The 21977-nt window shown below is 47.1% G+C and overlaps 1 protein-coding gene across 1 annotated transcript in view; it reads right to left on the reverse strand.

Annotated features, from left to right (window-relative positions):
* LOC311228770 (uncharacterized protein) overlaps nt 1-21977 on the reverse strand; it is a 234057-nt gene that overhangs the window by 2032 nt on the left and 210048 nt on the right. The gene's annotated exons all lie outside the window — the stretch shown is intronic.

The raw sequence follows: 21977 nt of genomic DNA on the forward strand, positions 1-21977 counted from the left end.
GGCAAGTGCAACATTGTATCATTATAGTCCCTGTGTCTCCCTGAATCGGAACAAAGCAAACGAACTACAGGTGTGAAAACGCCCTTTGTGGTACGTGCAAACTACTAAACTCACTTTCTAAATGAAAAGATTTTGTAGCTTTCTGGCAGTGTATTATTTCTTGCCCTAAACATAATTAACATTGTTTGAAACTTAACCATGTCTTCAAGTTTAATTATTCTAGATTTAATAAATAATGTGTTTGTGTGTTCTCGATAATTCACTTTCACAGATGATTAAAAAATAAAAAATTAAATTAAATAATAAATTGATTTTTATTTTTATTTATTTTTTGCAGTCAGGCCACTGAACTTAGAAGCAGGCCAGGGCAGTGTTTCTAGTTGCAGCAGCGCATAGTTAGATAACCTAGGTGTGGAACACTGCAACTCACACAAGTTGGAGAACTATCTCTCTCTCTCTCTCTCTCTCTCTCTCTCTCTCTCTCTCTCTCTCTCTCTCTCTCTCTCTCTCTCTCTCTCTCTCTCTCTCTCTCTCTCTCTCTCTCTCTCTCTCTCTCTCTCTCTCTCTCTCTCTTCTCTCTCTCTCCTCACACACCCCCCAAAATCTGACCAATGAGTGACAGTTTGCTTGCGCGTGCGTTTGTTTTGGTGCGCTGTTAACACAGCCGTGTGAACACAAACGAACTAAGGACAAGTGCAACATTGTATCATTATAGTCCCTGTGTCTCCCTGAATCGGAACAAAGCAAACGAACTACAGGTGTGAAACGCCCTTTGTGGTACGTGCAAACTACTAAACTCACTTCTAAATGAAAAAGATTTTGTAGCTTTTCTGGCAGTGTATTATTTCTTGCCCTAAACATAATTAACATTGTTTGAAACTTAACCATGTCTTCAAGTTTAATTATTCTAGATTTAATAATAATGTGTTTGTGTGTTCTCGATAATTCACTTTCACAGATGATTAAAAAATTAAAAAATTAAATTAAAATAATAAATTGATTTTTATTTTTATTTATTTTTGCAGTCAGGCCACTGAACTTAGAAGCAGGCCAGGGCAGTGTTTCTAGTTGCAGCAGCGCAATAGTTAGATAACCTAGGTGTGGAACACTGCAACTCACACAAGTTGGAGAACTATCTCTCTCTCTCTCTCTCTCTCTCTCTCTCTCTCTCTCTCTCTCTCTCTCTCTCTCTCTCTCTCTCTCTCTCTCTCTCTCTCTCTCTCTCTCTCTCTCTCTCTCTCTCTCTCTCTCTCTCTCTCTCTCTCTCTCTTGCTCTCACACACACACACAAAAGGAGCCGCATGTGATTGGTGGAGGCGGGAACCTTACAAAAAACTGTTGTTGCTAATCATTGACACATGCTAGCCTGTAATAATCCCCCCCCAGAAAAATCTACTTTGCATTTGATATATTGCAAATATATGCCATCACACACACTGGCATTTAAAGGGTTAGAATTATAAAATTTATATGTGGTGTTATGATCAGGGCTGAAGTTGAATAAAAGATTGTATTATTTTCAATCTGACATTACAAAAAACTGAAAATCCATCAAAATCAGTGTTGTTGCTAATCATATATAGATGCCATCACAAACAATGGCATTTAAAGGGTACAAATAAAAAAATGCCTGCACCAGAATGCAGGAAATGAAGTCTTTGTAACAAGAAATGTCCTGGTGGGGACCCCAGACCCCCTGCTTAAAAAGTGGCCTGACTGGGGCTATATTTTGCACTATATTTCCTGGCCTGAATGATTTCCCCAGTCCGGCCCTGGTTAAAAGCCTCCAATGCTTATTAGTCTGTGTGCGTTTGAACGTGTGCATGTTTCAACCAGACATTTCCATTTATAAAAAAAAAAAAAAAAATATATATATATATATATATATTAAATTGACCTCCTATAATACCCCGTTATTTTGGGTCGCGGCCTGAAAAGTTGGGGAACCCATCCTTTACTTTATTCATAAAACTTTTTTAACGTGTGCTATGTGAGATCTCCATGTTCATTTATCATCCATAATTACACAAGGAAATATCAACTCCATCTATAGTTGGGTCAAGAACCAACATTCTGTGACCATTCTCTGGCTAAGATGTTTTGATGATTGATTTGACTTCTATGGACCTTTTATAAAATATTTAGCCCCTGTGTCCAGTGGCGGCCGGTGGGTTTCGCCACTAGGGGGCGCTATACCAAACGTGTACAAATGTACAGTACAGTACCACGCAACACTCATTGCCAGACGTGAGCGATTCGACTCACGCTCACGGCAATGAATCGGCTCTTATGAACGAGTCGCTCAGCTGTTACTACAACAACACACAACCAGTCAAATAAAGTATAGTCTAGACTCTAATTCACAACTTGAAACACAATATATAAATAGAAAAGTTAGAAACAAAACTCGCCCGTCTACAAACACAGGCAGATCTCTCCCTCTCTCCTTCTCTCTCTCACACACAGCGCGACGTGGAATCGATTCGTTACACAATCAGACCTATTATATACCAAGAATAACTTCAGTATGAGTACAGGGCTGTACACATATTTTGCATATTGTTAAACGAGCCAAGGCTAGCTATTAAACTATCGATATGAATCGAAAATCTGGGACCCTGATGTAAACAAGACAAACGTCTTTCTCTGGTCTGCATCCCCTTAACAATTGTGTGTATTGAGCCGTACTGTATTGTACCCATTCTGCAATCTGTTAATAAAGTTCTCATTCATTCATTCAAACATAGACGATCTCTCTGTCTCTCGGATCAATCAAATCAAATAATTAACACATGTATGTTGTCATTTTAAACAACTCACCATTCATTCATTATGCATCAGCAGCATCAGAGAGCATTTTAGTAGTTACATTTTCAACAAGATTGCTGCTATTTAAACACTTCATGGAAACGGGGTAACGTTAACCTTATGTCGACTGTAGTATTGTATGACCTCGACATAACGTTTAAATGTATGTTGTCATTTTAAACAACTCACCATTCATTCATTATGCATCAGCAGCAACACAAACACGCACAGCTCTCTCTCTCTCTCTCTCTCTCTCTCGCTCTCTCTCTCTCTCACTCTCTCTCAGATGATGTCAGAACCATTCAATAATAAACACATTTGTAAAGCTCGTTATTTTAAACAAGTTACCATTCATTGTCTGAGTGGTTATGTCCCACATGCAGCGAAATTAGAGAGAGAGAGAGAGAGAGAGAGAGAGAGAGAGAGAGAGAGAGAGAGAGAGAGAGAGCGAGAGCATTTTACTAGTAAAGTTACATTTTCAACAAGATTGCTGCTATTTAAACACTTCATGGAAACGGGGTAACGTTAACCTTATGTCGACTGTAGTATTGTATGACCTCGACATAACGTTTAAACGTTAACTTTACTCCGTTTCCATGCAGGAATTATAAAAGTGGCCGGCTAACGGAGCTAACAGCTAGCAGTACTGTAACGTTACATTATGCGGCATCAGTAGACAACGTATCATGTATTAAACTAGAGTTAAGATCGCTAATCTACCTTGTTGTTGGCTTGTTGTTGTTGATAAAGTATATCCACTCCATCCAGCCTGTGTTGATGTCCATCCATTGCCCATACATGTCCTCCATGACTGCATCCATATTATAGCTTGCAAGCTGTGTGAGTGAAGAGCTGTGCATTTGTCCATGTCCGCCTCGAACAGCCTGCAAACTACCTGGCGTTCTATCGCCATGCTCTAAGACAAACTCTAACCTTAACCAACTTTGAAAGAGTGCCTAAGCTTAGCCTCAGTGTAGTTACTTGCTGTTGTTGTTGACGAGTCAACTGAACTGCTCTCTGTAAACCAACCCGAGAAATGCGGCTATGGAAAAAAACTGGCATCGCGTCGGCCAATCAGAGAGCGTCTCCACGAAATGCGGCTATGGAAAATTCTTCACGGAAGTTCACGCGGCTGGGCTAGACCGCTTCAAATAGCGCTCGGATTCCAACATAATAGTCATATTTCAACGCACAACGCCGTATGCACTGATTGGCTGTGACGGAGACAGCGATCAAACTGTGACGCGCAGTCAGAGCGCTATCGCTTTTTGCCCAGGCGTGAAATACGAAAAAATAAAAAAAAACGTCACTTCCTGCCCATGAAAACGCTGTTTTTTTTATTTAGATAATAACGTTATATTGTGCATTGGAAATACAAACATACTTAAAACGAGTAAATATTATTCATTTTAAACATGTTTATATTATTTATAGGGCTATAAAACAAAAAACAAAAAAGTTTTTTTTTTTTCTTCTTCTCTCATTTAACAGGTGGGTCGGCGCCCATAGCGCCACCAGTGGCGAGCCGCTACTGCCTGTGTCCCTCCGAAAAATCCCGGCATTTTTTGTCAGATGGCCAAATCCAAAATACCTGCTGACGCCATCTTGAAAAATTAACTTTTGATCCAGAGCACCTAGAATCATGTATGAATACACTTTTTTGTGTAAGTCAACCATGACGATTCCAATTCTGACATCAGTTTGACTCTATGACATCAATTTGACCCAGAAATCCAAGAAGGCCACCATATAGTAGAGCGAAAATGTAACTTTTAATGTCAAAACCAATTTTACCATGGTACTACTGTACTTTAAACAAACTACCTTCATAAGGATCTCAGCAAAATAATTGATGAATGTACAGTATGATAAGATAACTAATTATACTTCAAAATACGCTCTCTTAAATAGCTGTAACTTGAACAGATTAACAATGAAACCACTTTTCTTTTTTTTTTTTTTTTTTTACTTTATAGCATTTTCAGCTTTTTCTGGCCACGCAGGACCGATAGAGGGAGAGAGGGAGAACGGGAGGAGAGGTAGGGAAGACATGCAGCAAATGGTCGCCGGGACTGGGAAACGAACCCGGGACGACCGCTTCGCGACTCAGCACGCTATGTGGTGTGCTACTGGAGTGCCCCAACAATGAAACCACTTTAAACATGTCATGATCAGTCCGAATCAGAGCATTCTGCCTCACTAGATTCTGAATCATCAGATTCCAATGAATCACCCCTCCTCCTCCATACATCATCATCTCCCTTCTCATCATCATCCTCCTCACTCTCCTCTTCCTCACTTTCTTCAGCTGGCCCTGGTGCAGGTAGATGTGTTGGGAGAGCAGGTCGTGTGTGGCGGACAGGGCGACAGCGACCACCCACCAGCTCCCAGCCATGACATCAAATGGGAAGGAATCAAACTCATGCATGCATGCGACCAGGTCCTGCACGCGCTGCTCATCTTCTCTCATCCTTTTCGGACCACATTCTATGTGCTTCCTCTTTGCTTTTTTGTGTGTGGCCAGGGCATTGTGAGCCACCCGGATCTTGGCCAAATTGTTCACATTTCTGGAGTGCACCAGCAGCTGCTTCTCATTCTGGAGGATGGAGAGCCAGCCAGACTTCATTTTGCTGCCCTTGTTCATTGTACACTCGATCCACATGTCCCAGGCCATCTTGGAGTAGGGGTTGCCTGTGATGGACTGAGTGAAGTCAGTACGAAGGAAGGCGACCTGATCAGCAGGGAGAGCTGTCAGCATTGCCCAGAAGTCAGGCAGCCACCTTCCATACTTATTGTTGTCGTACACTACCATCCATGGCAGCATGGCACGCAGAGAGCTGACATACTCATCCCAGTTGCAGATATGTACTGCATGCACATTCTGCATGAGTGCATCCGTCATAGACAGGAAGTCCCTCCAGTAGTCCGCCATGTCACTGGCCTCCACCTGGGTGAATAAATTGGTGATGAGGCTCTCGTGGTCAGTATCATCCTCCAGTGCCGCATTTGCAGCTGCACGGGGTTCTTGGGAGAGACTCATATCTCTCAGAATCTCAAGGTTCTCCCTTGTCTCATCAGCCAGGTTGGGCATGAGCCTCCCCTTTACCAGCCGACTCATGAGTGCCTCATAGATGAGCCTCAAGCAACGCAGCCCCCTCTTGTAATGCTTGCCTTTCAGTGCACGGTCGACGGAGCCCTCTGCAATAACTCCTCCTGCCACAAGTACATCTCCTAGATCACTCCCCTTGTAGCGCTTGTAGATAGCGCTCATCATCACACACTGTATGGAAGGGACCAAGAAAGGGTACAATGTCATGGTACTTGTTTGGGTTCTCGGCCTTGAGCAGAGTGATGAGGACGTACACAGGATGATCTCCCACTAAGAAGGCAAAGGGCATGTGATTAGTTGCGATGATGGTAGACAGCTTCTCCATGTCATTCACAACTGACTTGTTGGGCGGTTTATTGTAACCGTAAGATGTATGAAAATAAGCCTTGCTCTTCCTCTGCTCCATATTCAAGCCAGCGTGAAACCCATTGTATGAAGGGATAGTCTGCTCAACTGCAGCAGGACGATCACCATTTGTATCTGCACGAGCAAGGGCATGAATAATACTCTGCTTGCGCTGAGGCTCTGTACTTAATGAGAACATAGTGGGCTTAGGGCAGATGGGAGGCTCACCACGCTTGATGGTCCTATACGGCATAACTGCCTGCATCTCAGACGCCTTCTCAGTCAGTACCTGCGACACAATCTTGGCATCTTTTATGCACGCATGCTCAACCTGGATGTTTGCCTCATAGTCCTGTACATGACATTCTAGACGTTGCAGAAACATCCAGTTACAGCGGTGTGCAGTACCCCCTCCTGTCAAGGTGTCATTGAGAAAATCGTCATTGTCAATGATACTGATGCTTGGTTCTCCCTCAGCGATCCTGCCAGGACACACTGAACACCGCTCAAGGTCATGCATGGTCCAGACATCACGCAGGAGAAGCACATTCTGGTAGCTTTTCTCACAGAATATGGACACTCATATTATTCTTGAACGTAAACACACACATGCACGCACACGCACACACACACACTCGCAGTCTATTCAAGAAGAAGGCCTGGATGAGCGAGGTCAACAGGAGTTCTTCATGTCAATGAATGGCGAGATGGCGTGGTCCAAGATACCTTTTGAAACAGAAGGCTGAGCACAAGCTCAGAACATCATCAAAATAACTCCTGAAAGAAACAGCTTTCGAACACAACACAAGGGTTAACAAACCCCAAACACAGGGCTACAATGACTATATTAGCTAACTAGTTGTTGTTGCTAGCTAGCTAGCTATTGGGAAAGTTGTTAGTCTGAAGCCCTGCCCAAACACCAAATCTTACTTTCCCATTCAAAAGTTACATTTTCGCTCTGCTGTCTCTATCTACATTTTCGCTCTACTATATGGTGGCCATCTTGGATTTCTGGTCAAATTGATGTCATAGAGTCAAACTGATGTCAGAATTGGAATCGTCATGGTTGACTTACACAAAAAAGTGTATTCATACATGATTCTAGGTGCTCTGGATCAAAAGTTAATTTTTCAAGATGGCGTCAGCAGGTATTTTGGATTTGGCCATCTGACAAAAAATGCCGGGATTTTTCGGAGGGACACGGGGGCTAAATATTTTATAAAAGGTCCATAGAAGTCAAATCAATCATCAAAACATCTTAGCCAGAGAATGGTCACAGAATGTTGGTTCTTGACCCAACTACTATGTCAGTACTATATTTTCATCTAGTTTTCGATTGCCAAACATCATAATTTTTTTTTTCAGATTCAGTGATAGCTTATTTACATCAAACCATTTTTTAGCTTTGTCATTTCATACACAATATATTCAGCTAGTTCCTTTAAATTATTTCCAGAGCAAAAAAATATTTGGTATCATGAGCAAACAAGGCAAACTGTAATAGTTTTGAAACATCACTGTTCTGAAGGTCCAGATTAACACTGAAAGTCTGCGTTTATTATTTTGTATAACTTATATATTGTTTATATATATAAGATATATATCTCTACGTCATCTGTTTGCCTAACAGTATTCTCCATTCACTTATGGTAGATCCCATCCTTAAAGGGGAACTATTTTACTATTTCTTACACTATTTGGGCACTTTTACACAATTCCTGTGAGTCTATGGAACACCTCTGTAATATATATTTTTTTTTATTCATTGTTTTGTATTTCTAATCAAGTCCTCAAAAACAGCATTTTTCTACCTCAAGATCTCGAGCCGTTTTGAGCCTGGGCTCCAGCCACTGTGTGCAGCTCATCTTGTACCTGATGCCACACAGCCACATTAACGTTAGGTTATGACTATAACCAAGTTCTGTTAACACTTAGTGAATGCTCAGCGTTTCATGCATAATCTCGCTTCAGCGTATGCACACTGAATACATTTCAAATGTACCTTTAAATGCCAGCATTCATCTGGCCACACCCCCATCTGCCTACCTACATAAGCCGGGATGGGCCACACACTCATCTCCTTCCCAACAAATTTCATCACAATGAAAAATCAAGGGCCTGCAGCAGCGTCTAGACGCTGAGCGTTCACTAAGTGTTAACAGAACTTGGTTATAGTCATAACCTAACGTTCTGTGCCACACTAGCTCACGCTCAGCGTTTCATGCATAATAGGAGCTGAGCGGGAGCTAGAAGCTCGACAAATGTACCCTGCTGAGGCCCCCCACAACCATCAGACCAGGGAGGACCAAGCCCCGCCGACCCACCCTAATGGAGGGCACCCCCCCTATTGGTGGCTTCACGGGAGGGCGACGGACCCGACCGTGCGAAGAGGCACTCAAGCAACTTAACGCACAGGGTGAGCAGAGCGTGGCTTGACCCCACGACTACACACACGCACAACCCGCATGCCACCCGGGAACGAACGGAGGAAACAACCTTGTTACTGCCCCCAGAATCACGGGGCCAAGGGCAAACCCAACCCCGTGGCAAGGCCGTAGCAGCGGAGCGCGAAGGAAGACCCAGACCCACCAAAGGGACTGGACCCCCTGGAACAGGGGCCCGGAGAAGTCCATGATGCCAGCATCAAGACCCCACAAGGTGGGCACTTAGTGACCCCGCCCCCCACATCGCCAGCGTATTCGGACAAAGGCCCCTCAGCCGAGCGGGCCCTGTCCCCCCAATAGTACACCGCCTGGTACACTGACCCTGCAGAACAGGCAGTCAGCATGGCCGTAAGCACACAAAAAAGGTTAACCAACGGAAGCAGGCAGCGCACCGGGGAAAAACCAGGCAACAGGCTGTTAACCCTAGCCTGGAGACTGCGGACGAGACAGGCGCCAGAGGGGACAGCTGAACACAGCCGCCCCGGCGGAAGGGGCGTATGCTGGCGTAGTTGCATGACCAAGCCTCCATTTAAAAACCCCCACCCAGAGGGGTTGAGGCAGAGAAGGCTGACATGATTGGCAGACGTCATGAACGTGCAGGGGCACCCTCAAACGGTGAACCCGGGAGTTGACACTGCTCCAACACACCAGGGAATCAACCACCTTGGTGTTATCCAATGCGGTGGTTGTTCCATAACCCCTCAAGAAAAAACTCCAAAACACACCTGCGGGTATACACCGGCTATACCGCAGTACAAGTGTTTCAGTTTTCAAAAAAGGGTTAACCCAGGCCTACGGGTCGACGAAACATTACCTCGGACCGGGCCTGGCGATACAAGAAGCACAGGGTCACCAGAGGAGGTCAAAGACCACCCCAACAGGCCCCTCTTCGCCAAGAGTGAGAGAGGAGCGAAAAAGAATGGAGAACCAGCCCCTAAGCACACCGTACTTGGTATTCCCAGGCGGTCTCCCAACCAAGTACTAACCAGGACCAACCTGTGTAGCGGCCGAGATCCGACGAGATCGAGCGTGTACAGGTTGGCATGGCCGTAAGCCATCACGACAGTGCTGAGTAAAAACATACCCAACCAGGGTCTCCATAGCGCTTAACCCTGTGACACCCGGACCGACCTGGCATTTTTCCCCCTGAAAAAAGCCCAAGTCCCTCAGGGTACCAGAACAGCAGATCTGCATCCCCGGCGGACAACGGGTTCAACTGATCCGGACCAGCGTGACCAGAACCAGTCCCGTGCCCTAACCACGCCGACATGCCTACTCCAGGAGAAAGGGCAGATATGCGTGTCGATCTTAACATGAAAAGAAGGCGCCACCCAGATGTTCGGGCGAACCGCGCCTGGTGGCCCACCCCAAGGGCGTGAGACCCCTCTACATATGTTCAGATCCATTCCGTCATCATCCCCCAGACATGAACGAGAATCCGTCGAAAACCAACCCAGGTCATGGGATTTGGTCGTCGGAAGAGGAAAAACCCCCATCTCAGTTGCTTTATAAAAACGCCGTTTTAACCACAAGCAACCAAGGCGTGCCAGTCAGTCGCCTGTTTACAGCGAGCTAGCCCTATACGTGCGTCGGGACACACCCCCATCAATGAACAGGCTATTTAGACCTGTCATTGAATCCCCAAGGCGCCCAGGGGAACGACAAGAGGGGTGTGACACTCCCTAACTCCAACACTTTTTGAATAGAAAAGAAGGAAGCATCAACAGTATGTATCCCAGTCTACACAGCCGGGGGTAAAAATTGTTCACATTTTTACATCCCACCACCCTCCCATAGGAAGGAGACGGGGATCCCCAGAGAGACTTCCCACGCGAGCTGTACAGATTGAAAAGAATATATTGCACCTTGAGCCATGTAAAAAATTGGTTTTAGGGCTCTCCGGTCATAGTCAGCTCTATGAAGCGTTTGACAGCTCCACACAGCGCATGAGCTAACCTGCTATCTGCTAAGGAAAAAACACAGAATAGAGAGGGCTCTAAGAGCCCCGGTCCAACATACACATGTGCTTCTGTGGCCAGTCCAACCCAGTTGTAGGTCACATGACACACACAACCCATCATCACCTACAAAAAATGGCAAAAACACTCTACAGAGGAACGCCGTTTTTCATAATGAGAGAATACATAATTCTCGATTAGTATCGGCCACAGGCCTTGCTAAGCACACACGACAGCGACCAAACATTTTTTCTTTTAGGAAAATAAAGTTTCTCCAGCAGTTTTAGCACAACCTCAGCAATCAAGCTAAGGGTTACATCGCATCCCTACCACACAAAAAGACACAATGTAGTGCAACATGTCTGATAGGAGGGTGAAAAAGTCCCCAGGGAACCGGGGGGAAACACAATCCTCTATTTTACCCTTAATACGGCCAGTTAAAACTGGAAAACCTGTTAATATGTGAACACTGTTCATTGTCATCACAGGCTGAGAAAAGAACATTCTTTTACTCACTTGTCACTAAGCATAGCTTCATAGGTTAGTTACCTTAGTTGTGAGTACACGGTACATATAAACACACATGATGTTTCTCACACAACAACCAGATCATTTTCTGTAACAACCCGATTTGCACGGAGAAGCTAACTGCCAGTGACAAAGACAGTCCACACATAACTTGCGTCGTATCCTAAATGCATTGCAGCAACACACGTTTTGGGAAAACATCGTTATTCACAAAACATTTAGAAAGGTAAAGACCAGAAGACGTGTTATAAGGTCCGGTCAAACCTTGTCCTACCCGGAACGTAGATCAGCGAAGTGCAGTCAAGATACCATAGGAACACAGCCGCTCCTGTGTTGTTCGAACTGGGCAGCTCCAACCCGCACTACAGTCCTCTTTGTTGACGCAACCTTGCCGTCCTGGCTCAGGGCAGGGTCGACGAACATCTCCTGTCAAAGACGACGTCGTAGTCCAGAGTGTTTAAAAACATGTTATAATCAAAGCACGTTCAACAGAGTAGCATTAAGCTAACGGCCGCTCCAACCGTTCCGGCGCTACTGCCCCTGCTCGCGAGACGCCGAGCTAACGGCGCACGCGACCAGAAGTGAGCTCGCGGCGGCGCGCGAGGAGCTAAAGCTACCCCGCGCCAGGCCTTGGCCTATAGCAGCAAGCTAACGTTACCTAGTGATCACGACATGCTAGCGCCGCAGCTAACAGCTGACTGGCTAACAGTAGGCCCACCTAAGTAGGCCATGCAGCGATCCCAGCAGGCTAACGCAGCAGCTAACAGCTGACTGGCTAACCGTAAGCTAAGCAGCTATCACCTGAACTTGTATACAATGACATAACACTCACCGAGACAGGCCGCCGTTCTGAACCTCTCCTCACTTTTTTAGAGAAAAGAGAAACAAGATGTCAACACTGCTTTACAACGGTGATTTTACCAACACCCGACGGAATCAGTACAATACCAAACTGGCCTGTGTAGCTGACTTGAACATGGATCTGCCGCTATCGCACATCCATGCACATATCTCCTCGTGAAGGAATACTCTCATTTGGATATGAAAGAAGGGGCTTAACACGGGACAGAGAGAAATCCACTCGTCCAGAAAACACAGGGATCACCAGTGTTAATGGTCGCGGCCCACTAGTTAAACTAAAATGGCTTCAGACCAAGGTCTCCTGTCGTCTAGGAGACTGAACAAAGGACCCTAGCCTGGGCCCGGTTTTCATAAACATTGTCAATTAGTCCCCATAGCACTAACAGACAAGTGGAGCCTGCCAGCAAAACACTACTCACCCAACCTGGAACGCACCGCTTCTCACAACAGCGGCGCGCCACTACAGTCCCTGCACCGCCGGAGGGTTTCACTCCGTCCAGCCGCATCAAAGAAGACTGTAGCTGGGAGGTATGTAGCGGCGTGAACCCCCAATACGAAACCGGTGGAGTTTGTGGAATGATCACCATCTTCCAGACACTCCAGTACGAAGACAATATCGCCGTATTTTCTCGTTTTAAAATAGTGAGAGAGAAAATAAAGATATGATGTCAACGTATTCTCCTTATTCTTCCTTTCCTTAGAGCAATATTTTTCTCCACGTCAAGTGGGCATATGAGCAACACGTTGCTTGTGATGAAATTTGCGAAGGAGATGAGTGTGTGGCCCATCCCGGCTTATGTAGGTAGGCGGATGGGGGTGTGGCCAGATGAATGCTGGCATTTAAAGGTACATTTGAAATTTATTCAGTGTGCATACGCTGAAGCGAGATTATGCATGAAACGCTGAGCGTGAGCTAGTGTGGCACAGAACATGCAGCGGTGTCTCTCTGACATCACAAATCATCACATTTTCAAATGACTCAGTTCAGTGAGGGTGAATATTGTGAGAGGAGAATTGGAAGAATGCGCCAATATGAGAATTAGAGACATAGATCATATTAATATAAGTTCACATAGCTAGGAAACAATGCTAAACACTCAAAAAGGCCATTTATAAGATAGTTCCCCTTTAACGACTAGGCGCCAGAGGCGCGCCCCCTAGACGTGGTTTCTAGACATGTTCAGACATGTTCAGACAAGCCCAGAGCAGGCGCATTGATTCTGGACCAGTGAATAGGCTGAACCTAGCGGGGACCAGAGAGAGTATATTGTGTGGACGGGGCAAGCAGCAGCAGCGGCAGTAACACAACAGGAAAACTAGCAGAGCGAGAGGAAAGACGTCCGGTACAGTTGTACACAGACCGATAGCGGTGTATCGTTACGGAGAGCTAATGGCTACTTAGATACAACTATAATATTGTCGAGCCATTATTGGCACAGTATAGTGACTTGTGTAAGCGAAGTAACGTGGAGAAACGTATAGTCAAACCCAGCGGCGTTTGGATATAACTACTCATTGGAGACCGTCTGCGGGTTAGCTTCAACCTCGGAGCGCGTAAGGAGACCAGGTCACTGCCAAGCCCTGCCAACTCCAAATCACCATCATCAGCGTCATCCCCAAGCGAGGCTGACCAGAGGCTAGCGCAAGTCCTGATCGCCACGCTAACTGCTTCAGCGGAAAGAGATCGCCTCCAGGCGCAACAAGAAAGTGAGCGTGAACATTCCAGAGTGGAAGAGAGGCGCCTCCAGGCGCAACAAGAAAGTGAGCGTGAACATTCCAGAGTGGAAGAGAGACGCCTCCAGGCACAACAAGAGGGTGAGCATGCCCGTCTCCAGGCGCAACAAGAGGGTGAGCGTGCCCGTCTCCAGGCGCAACGTGAGCGCGAACATCTCAGACTGGAAGAGAGTCGCCTCCAGGCTGACGCCGCAATACATCTCAGACTGGAAGAGAGGCGCCTCCAGGCTCAAGAAACCATGGAGCGAGACCGCGCCAATGCGCAGCGCGACGCAGCCAATGCGCAGCGCGAGGCGGAACGAGACCATCTACAAGCACAAATGATGGAGCAAGCGCTCCAGAGGGTGACACCCCACTCTTCTACCCGGAGCTCCCGGAGATCATCACGACAAGTGTCGAGGGCACCCTCCCCTCCCCGACAAAGCTACACGGGACCCCGCCTACGGGAAGAACCTGCTTACGTCGCAGAGCAACTAGCCGAGCGACTACAAAGCCTGACGGAGGACGAGGGAGGACAGAAAGCCCACCCGCACTACCCCATCTCAGACCAGGAGGCTCAGCGCAGCCCCGGTCTCAGTCCCGACACGCTGCGTTATGAACCCCCAACACGTCCCAGTGGGGAGTTCGAGCACCAGACGGCACAGAGGAATAGTGCCTGGGAACCCAGCCCCTGGTTCCCGCCCAGCATGAACCAACGACCCCACGTATGGGGAGACTCGCCAAGGATGCCTCTCCCCCCACGTGCGTCAGTGTCACAGCCATCCATGGCACCCTACATTGGGACACCCACATTCCCAGACTTCATAAGAGAAGACCGAGCGCAGTATACCGAGCTGCGTATGTGCCTAGAGACAATTATGTCCGGAGTACAGGATGAGTCATACAAGTATGCCATTCTCCTTAAGCACCTCAAGGTAACCAGAGCACACAACATAGCGCTGGCATACTCCAATTCACAAACTCCCTATTCCGACGCCCTGGTCGCCCTCGACGGACGTTACGGACGTACATGGGACTATGTCATTCAGGAGATACGTGAGATTGAACGTCTCCCCCCGGCTAGAGACAACCGAGCCCTGGACGACCTATCCGTCAAGGTACAGTCCCTAGTAGGGATGCTCGGGTCCCAACGAGACCAGGGGATGTACGAGTTGTACGCCAACTCCAACGTGGAGCGCATATTGGAGAAGCTCCCCCCATTCCGCCAAGAACGCTTTCGGCGGCAATGAAGCTACCGTGACCCGAATGGCCCAGAACAGTCACTGCTGGATCTCGCTGACTTCCTAGCCAGGGAGGTTAGCAGCCTAAGAATTGACACCTTCGCATGGGGTGGCTCGAACATTAAAGAGGGACCGAGGAGGTTTAAAGACCAAAGCAGGCCCATCACAGTGATGCACCAGGCCGAGTCGGTGTCACGGCAGACGAGTCAGAATGCCGCCTTAAGAAGAAGTGTGGCAAGTGTGACGGCGCTCACCTCGAAGCACTGCACGAGAGCAACAAGCGCCCACCAGAAGACCAAAGTAGACCCATCACAGTGATGTACCAGGCCGAGTCGGTGTCACAACAGAAGAGTCACAACCCCCCCGCCAAAGAGGAATGGAACATGGAGGTTCCAGAATTCAAGATCACATGTAGTTACTGCCACAGCGGACACTGGCGGTCGCAGTGCAGAGCATACAAGAAACTGACCCCCGCCGAAATGAATCAGTGGGGTGAGGCTAACAAGCAGGACGCCGCTTACTGCGAATCACTGCGCGAGGCCCACAAGCGAAGATTAGCTCTACAAAGCAACTCGGGAACAGAAGTGCTCCACATCGACCCCGCGAATAGTGGGAGCCCCAGAGTGCTCCTCAAGGTAGTACGAGTACTCCTCAGCCACGGGGACAAGGTACTCGACACCTACGCCATCCTCGACGACGGGTCGGAGAAGACACTCCTCCTCGCCTCCGCCGCGACCCAGTTGGACCTGCGGGGCCCAGAGGAGACCATGACCCTCCGTACCATTCGTCAAGATTTACAGACAATCAAAGGTGAAAACGTCTCGTTCACCATTGCAGCGATCGACCAGCCTGAGAAGCGGTACAGCATCAGCAAGGCGTTCATGAGCTACGACGTAGGTTTGTCATGCTACGATTACCCCATCCCACAGCTGAAGGAAAAGTACGACCACCTACGCCAACTGCCCATACCGCTCATCAGCGGAGCTACACCGACCCTACTCATTGGCTCCGACCACGCGGACCTCATTGTCCCAACCAAGGCAGCCCACATCGGACCCAAAGGATGCCCAGCCGCGGTTAAGACCCGACTGGGGTGGACGCTCCAGGGCCCCCTCTACGGACCTGCCAGCCAACCAACGTCCACACGCTGCCTTTACACCAAGGTGAGCGACACAGACAACACTCTCCTACAGCACGTTGAGAGGCTATGGACACTAGACGCGCTGCCATCCAAGACCGAGCGCAAGATGGTTCGGTCCAAAGAGGACAAGTATGCCATCGCTCTACTAGATCAGAAGACTACGAGAGTCGAGGTCGACGGAGTGTTCAGATACGCAACCCCACTCTTGAGGCGGGACGGGATGCCCACTCTGCATGTGCCTAAGGGAGCGACACACCACTGCCTACAGAGCGTATCCACGCCAGAAGAAGCAGAGAGCATCCTAATGAAGCTACGGGCTTCGTTAGCCAACGGTGGATTCGACCTCCGACAGTGGGTCAGTAGCGACCCTCAAGTTCTCCGGCACCTCCCTCCAGAGACCAAGGCCGCGAGCAGCGAGACCTGGATGGCGCACACCCCAGGCGAAGCGCAAGAGATGACCCTGGGCCTCGTCTGGCACTTCAAGACAGACTCGCTTCACTACCGACACACACCTCTGAGGACGGATCAGGAGACGTCCACGACTAGACTGACCACTCGGCGGCGTGTGTACCGAACACTCGCCAGCCAGTACGACCCAATGGGGTGTATCCTCCCCTACACCACCCGGGCGAAGATGCCGGTGAGAGAACTGTGGGCCAAGGAGCAGGGCTGGGAAGACCCCATACCCGAGCACCTAGCTACCACATGGAGAGAGTGGGAGGATGAACTTGTCTTACTCCGCGAGGTGGCCATCCCGCGGAGTTACTTCCCCCCTACCGTGCGACTGGAGAAGTGTCAGACAGACCTGCACGTCTTCAGCGACGCCTCAGAAGTGGCGTACGGATCAGTGGCCTACCTGAGGGCTCAAGAAGAGGGAGTTCTGAACTCCAAGCCCCTCAGCTACGTTCCAAGCGACGTAGCTGACATCGAACCCATCAACCCAAACCACCTCTTGATGGAGCGGCCGGACCCGGCCCTTTCTCAGACGGTGTACAGACAGGACGGGATGAACGGACGGAGAATGTGGAGACACAGCCAAGTACTGGCCGACCAGTCTTGGGCCCGCTTCCTCCTACACTACCTACCCTCCCTTCCAGCCCGTCAGAAATGGGTGAAAGACAGGGACAACCTGACCGTGGGGACCGTCGTGATGATAATAGACCAGTCACTACCCCGAGCTACGTGGCCAGCCGGCCGTGTGAGCAGAGTGATTAATGGTTCAGATGGGAAGGTCAGAGCAGCAGAAGTCATCGTCCAAGGGCGGACCTACACCAGACCAGTGGCCAAGTTGATAGAGCTGCCTGCGTTCCCTGACCCCCCTGACGACGACGATAACCCACTGACCTTATAGATTACTTCCAACTCCCCATAGCACATTATGGAGAAGTTGACTTGATCCTTAATATTAATCTGTGCCCCACATTTTATTTACTAATTAGGTGCGGACTAATTGGGGGGCGGCTGTTCTGAAGGTCCAGATTAACACTGAAAGTCTGCGTTTATTATTTTGTATAATTTATATATTGTTTATATATATATAAGATATATATCTCTACGTCATCTGTTTGCCTAACAGTATTCTCCATTCACTTATGGTAGATCCCATCCTTAACGACTAGGCGCCAGAGGCGCGCCCCCTAGACGTGGTTTCTAGACATGTTCAGACATGTTCAGACAAGCCCAGAGCAGGCGCATTGATTCTGGACCAGTGAATAGGCTGAACCTAGCGGAGACCAGAGAGAGTATATTGTGTGGACGGGGCAAGCAGCAGCAGCGGCAGTAACACAACAGGAAAACTAGCAGAGCGAGAGGAAAAACGTCCGGTACAGTTGTACACAGACCGATAGCGGTGTATCGTTACGGAGAGCTAATGGCTACTTAGATACAACTATAATATTGTCGAGCCATTATTGGCACAGTATAGTGACTTGTGTAAGCGAAGTAACGTGGAGAAACGTATAGTTAAACCCAGCGGCGTTTGGATATAACTACTCATTGGAGACCGTCTGCGGGTTAGCTTCAAGTACAAACGAAGCTAACTAGCTACCATCTATGCCAACGGGCTTTTGGATTAATAGCTATTAACCCTGCCATCGGGCGCTAGGATTACAAGGACCGGTTCCGTACGAGACCCCTTATTCCAGCGGCGACAGGATTATCCGACCAGTCTACAGTCTCTCTAGGGCAGGAGCTCTAGAGGGAACCCATCGTCTCCAGCCACCATTTTGCTTTCCCTGTATCGCCTCTCTTCGTCTCACCCCCTTCAGAGCTCCACCGGTCGAGTATTCCGTAGTCTAGGAACCATTCGTTACCGCTGACTTTGATGCACTGACATTCTATTATTAAAGGAGAACCGTAATAAATCATATGTATGTTTGCTATGACTATTAAAATACTGTTAACTTGGTATCCCTGTCCCCGCGCCGTCAATTGAGTGTCCGCCATTTTGTCTAACTGTACTGTCTGGCTATTAATATTCTTTAGTAGTGGTTTAATCTAAACAATCTTTAATACAGTCCGGGTTGTGTAGCCCCTTAGCTACAATCACAAATATCATTAATATATAAAAGAAAGAGTTTGGGCCCCAAAACCGAACCTGTGCGGTACCCCACATTCAATTTTCATGAGCTCCGATTTGACATCTGCCAACTGCACATATTGTTGCCTATTGTGGAGATAACTACTCAACCATTCAAGAACCATTCCTCTCACACCATATGAACGTAATTTAGAAATTAAAATATTATAATCTAAGGTATCAAATGCCTTTTTTAAATCAATAAACACCCCTATTGTTAATTTATTTGTATCTGTTGGTGTTGTTATTTCTTCAATAATATTCATTAACACTTTGATCGCCGGGGTTAAATTCATAATTTACCATCCCTCGCCAGCCCTATTTAACATGGAGAAGTTCCCCTTCTTTGCAGGGCTATAACTTTTTAAATTTTATTGCTAAATTGACATTACTATGGCCCATTCAACATCCTATATCTATTGTTCAGGGTGTAGCAACGTTATACTTTTTCATTCACATATTCATACTAAAATACGGTCTAAAGTATAAGTATGTTTTTATCGTTTTCTGCAGCTTTCTCCAGAACTTGATTTATAGCCCTAAATGCATTATATTGATGATCAAATACAGTTTGGTAGGAATCTGTGCGAGATAAAAAATTTCAAATGGACGTACTTCTAGAAGTTACTACGTATGATCTGATGATGACCGGATGGGGGGGGGTCGTTTATAATTCCGTGGGCAACGTTATATCATTCATCTAGTGTGGGTGATATGATCATTAGAGCAGTTAGTATAGAAGACATTAAAAAATAATGCTGAAACTCACCGTAGCTTCCTCTCGCCGTTGGGAGATGAGCGTGGAACAGAATCTTTTCTATTATGGGATGTCGAAATATCCGATCCATTTCCAGGTTGTATAATAGTATATACGTCCAAATCATGTTGTTTATCGAGTTATTGGTAACGGATCACTATCCGTTGTGATCAGCTCGAGTCCTGGGACTATTAGCGAGTGATCAGACCGAATTGAAATGAGCACCAGCTTCCACTTCCTGTTTATGTCCTGGGCGATCCGCCGATCGGCCACCAGATGGCGCTCTTGAACCGTTGTAGAGTTGAGAGGGGCTCACCAGTACATCTCATGTCTCCGGGGGAGAAATATGATTTCGATCACACATTTTTGAAATATTGATATCAAAGACGTGTTTCAGCATCAACGGCGATTAAAGTGTTTTTAAGGCAGTCGCTGTTGATCTGTTTTGCCTAAAGCCATGCTGGCTTTCGCTCTGCAGTTTGTTCTTTTCCACAAAACCATCTAACTTATGCGAAAACAGTTTTTCAAGCACTTTCGAGAACGTACGGATATATAACCATAGTTATATGAGTATAGCGGACACTCTGCATCCTACTGGAATATATCCCTATATCAGTCTATGCACTGAATAAATCTCCACATGCACCTTTACACACCTATTCGCCTGGCCACACCCCCTTCCGCTCCTCTACATAAGCAGGGGTGTGGCCATACTAACAGCTCCTTCCCAAGTCTTTCACCACCAAGGTGAAGCCCACAGGCGGGCCATACTTTTTTTTTTTTGGAAAATCAATCGAGTGGGGTGTCTAAAATACGTGTTTTTTTGTGGGGAATTCAAATATGGGATTATTTTTCTAATCGGATAACTCCTACCTACATTGTTTTGGATTTCAAAATGGCCGATTTGACCATTTTTCACCCCTTGGCCATACATGGATGCCAACATGAATCTGAAGGAAATCATAACATGCAAGGTGTCTAAATGATGTGTTTCTTAATGGGGAATTCAAATATGAGTTCATTTTTGGGATAGAATAACTCTAACCTACATAATTTTGGATTTCAAAATGGCTGATTTTACCATTTTTCACCCCTTGGCCATACATGGATGCCAACATGAATCTGAAGGAAATCCTAACATGCAAGGTGTCTAAATGATGTGTTTCTTAATGGGGAATTCAAATATGAGGTCATTTTTGGGATAGGATAACTCTAACCTGCATAATTTTGGATTTCAAAATGGCAGATTTTACCATTTTTCACCCCTTGGCCATACATGGATGCCAACATGAATCTGAACATTAACTGTTGCTGCAGCAAAGACAAAAAGATTCCTGTGAAAGATATTGCCTACATCAAGGGACAGAGGGAAAAGGTTGGAAGTAAAGGACCACACCAAATGGCTGGAGCTGATCTGCCTGAGCACAAGAGACAGGTGAAAACATTGGAAAGGCAGGGGATGGAAAAAGAAGGCAGAGAAAAGGAGAAGGGGCAAAGAAGAAAGCTTTGCAGCAGCAGACAAGGTTGCCAGGAAGGATTTTGAGAGCTTCCTTACAGTCCCTGAAGTTGAGCTCATTCCTGAAACTGACCCTGCAGCAAAGCTACGGAAAAATTATGATGAGATTCCAAACATCGCCCTTGCTAGTGTAAGGTATGGCATAGGTCTAAGGCCAACTGCAGCTATAGCAACTGCAGCTCTGATTGATGCAGGACTCATCTTAGAAGATGACACAAGTAAAGTGATTGATAAGAACAAGGTTAAGAGAGCACAAGAAAAGTTGATGCAAGAGCTGGGGGAAGAGTTTGAGGAGAAGTGCAGGGAGGAGGGGGGGATCTCCTGTATCCTCTTTGATGGGCGGATTGACATGACCAATGTGATGATGGAAGCTGAGGGCAGTGACCAATCTTTTCCTGCAAAGATCAAGGAAGAACACTATAGTGTTGCTAGTGAGCCTGGCAGCAACTATCTGTTCCACTTTACACCAGAGAAAGCAACTAAAGAGGAGTCCCATGCAGAGAAGATTGCTAAGGTCCTGTTTGCCTGGCTGAAAGAGAGAGGTTCTGATAAGACCTTGTGGGCCATTGGAGGAGACTCGACCAATGTCAACACTGGAGTGAAGGCAGGTGTAATGCGGAAGCTGGAGCTGCACCTGGGGAGAAAGCTGGTCTGGTTGGTGTGCAGCCTGCACACTGATGAACTTCCACTGCGCCGTCTCATTGTTGAAGTTGATGGGGCTACTCTGTCAGACAACAAATTGTCTGGGCCAATAGGACAGCTCCTTGATTCTGTTACAGACTTGGAGATCAATCCTAACTTCACCAGGATCTTTCTTGGCCCTCCGCTGATCAAGCTGCCTGAGAAGATCATTCAAGATCTCTCAACTGATCAACACTATGGCTATAAGCTGGTCTGTGCAATCAGGGATGGAGTGCTTTCTGCAAGGCTGGCTCTGCTGGAGATTGGACCGGTAAACCACAGCCGCTGGCTCACCAC

Source organism: Notolepis coatsorum (genome assembly GCF_963971535.1).
Source record: "Notolepis coatsorum genome assembly, chromosome: 5".
Classification (NCBI taxonomy): Eukaryota; Metazoa; Chordata; class Actinopteri; order Aulopiformes; family Paralepididae; genus Notolepis; species Notolepis coatsorum.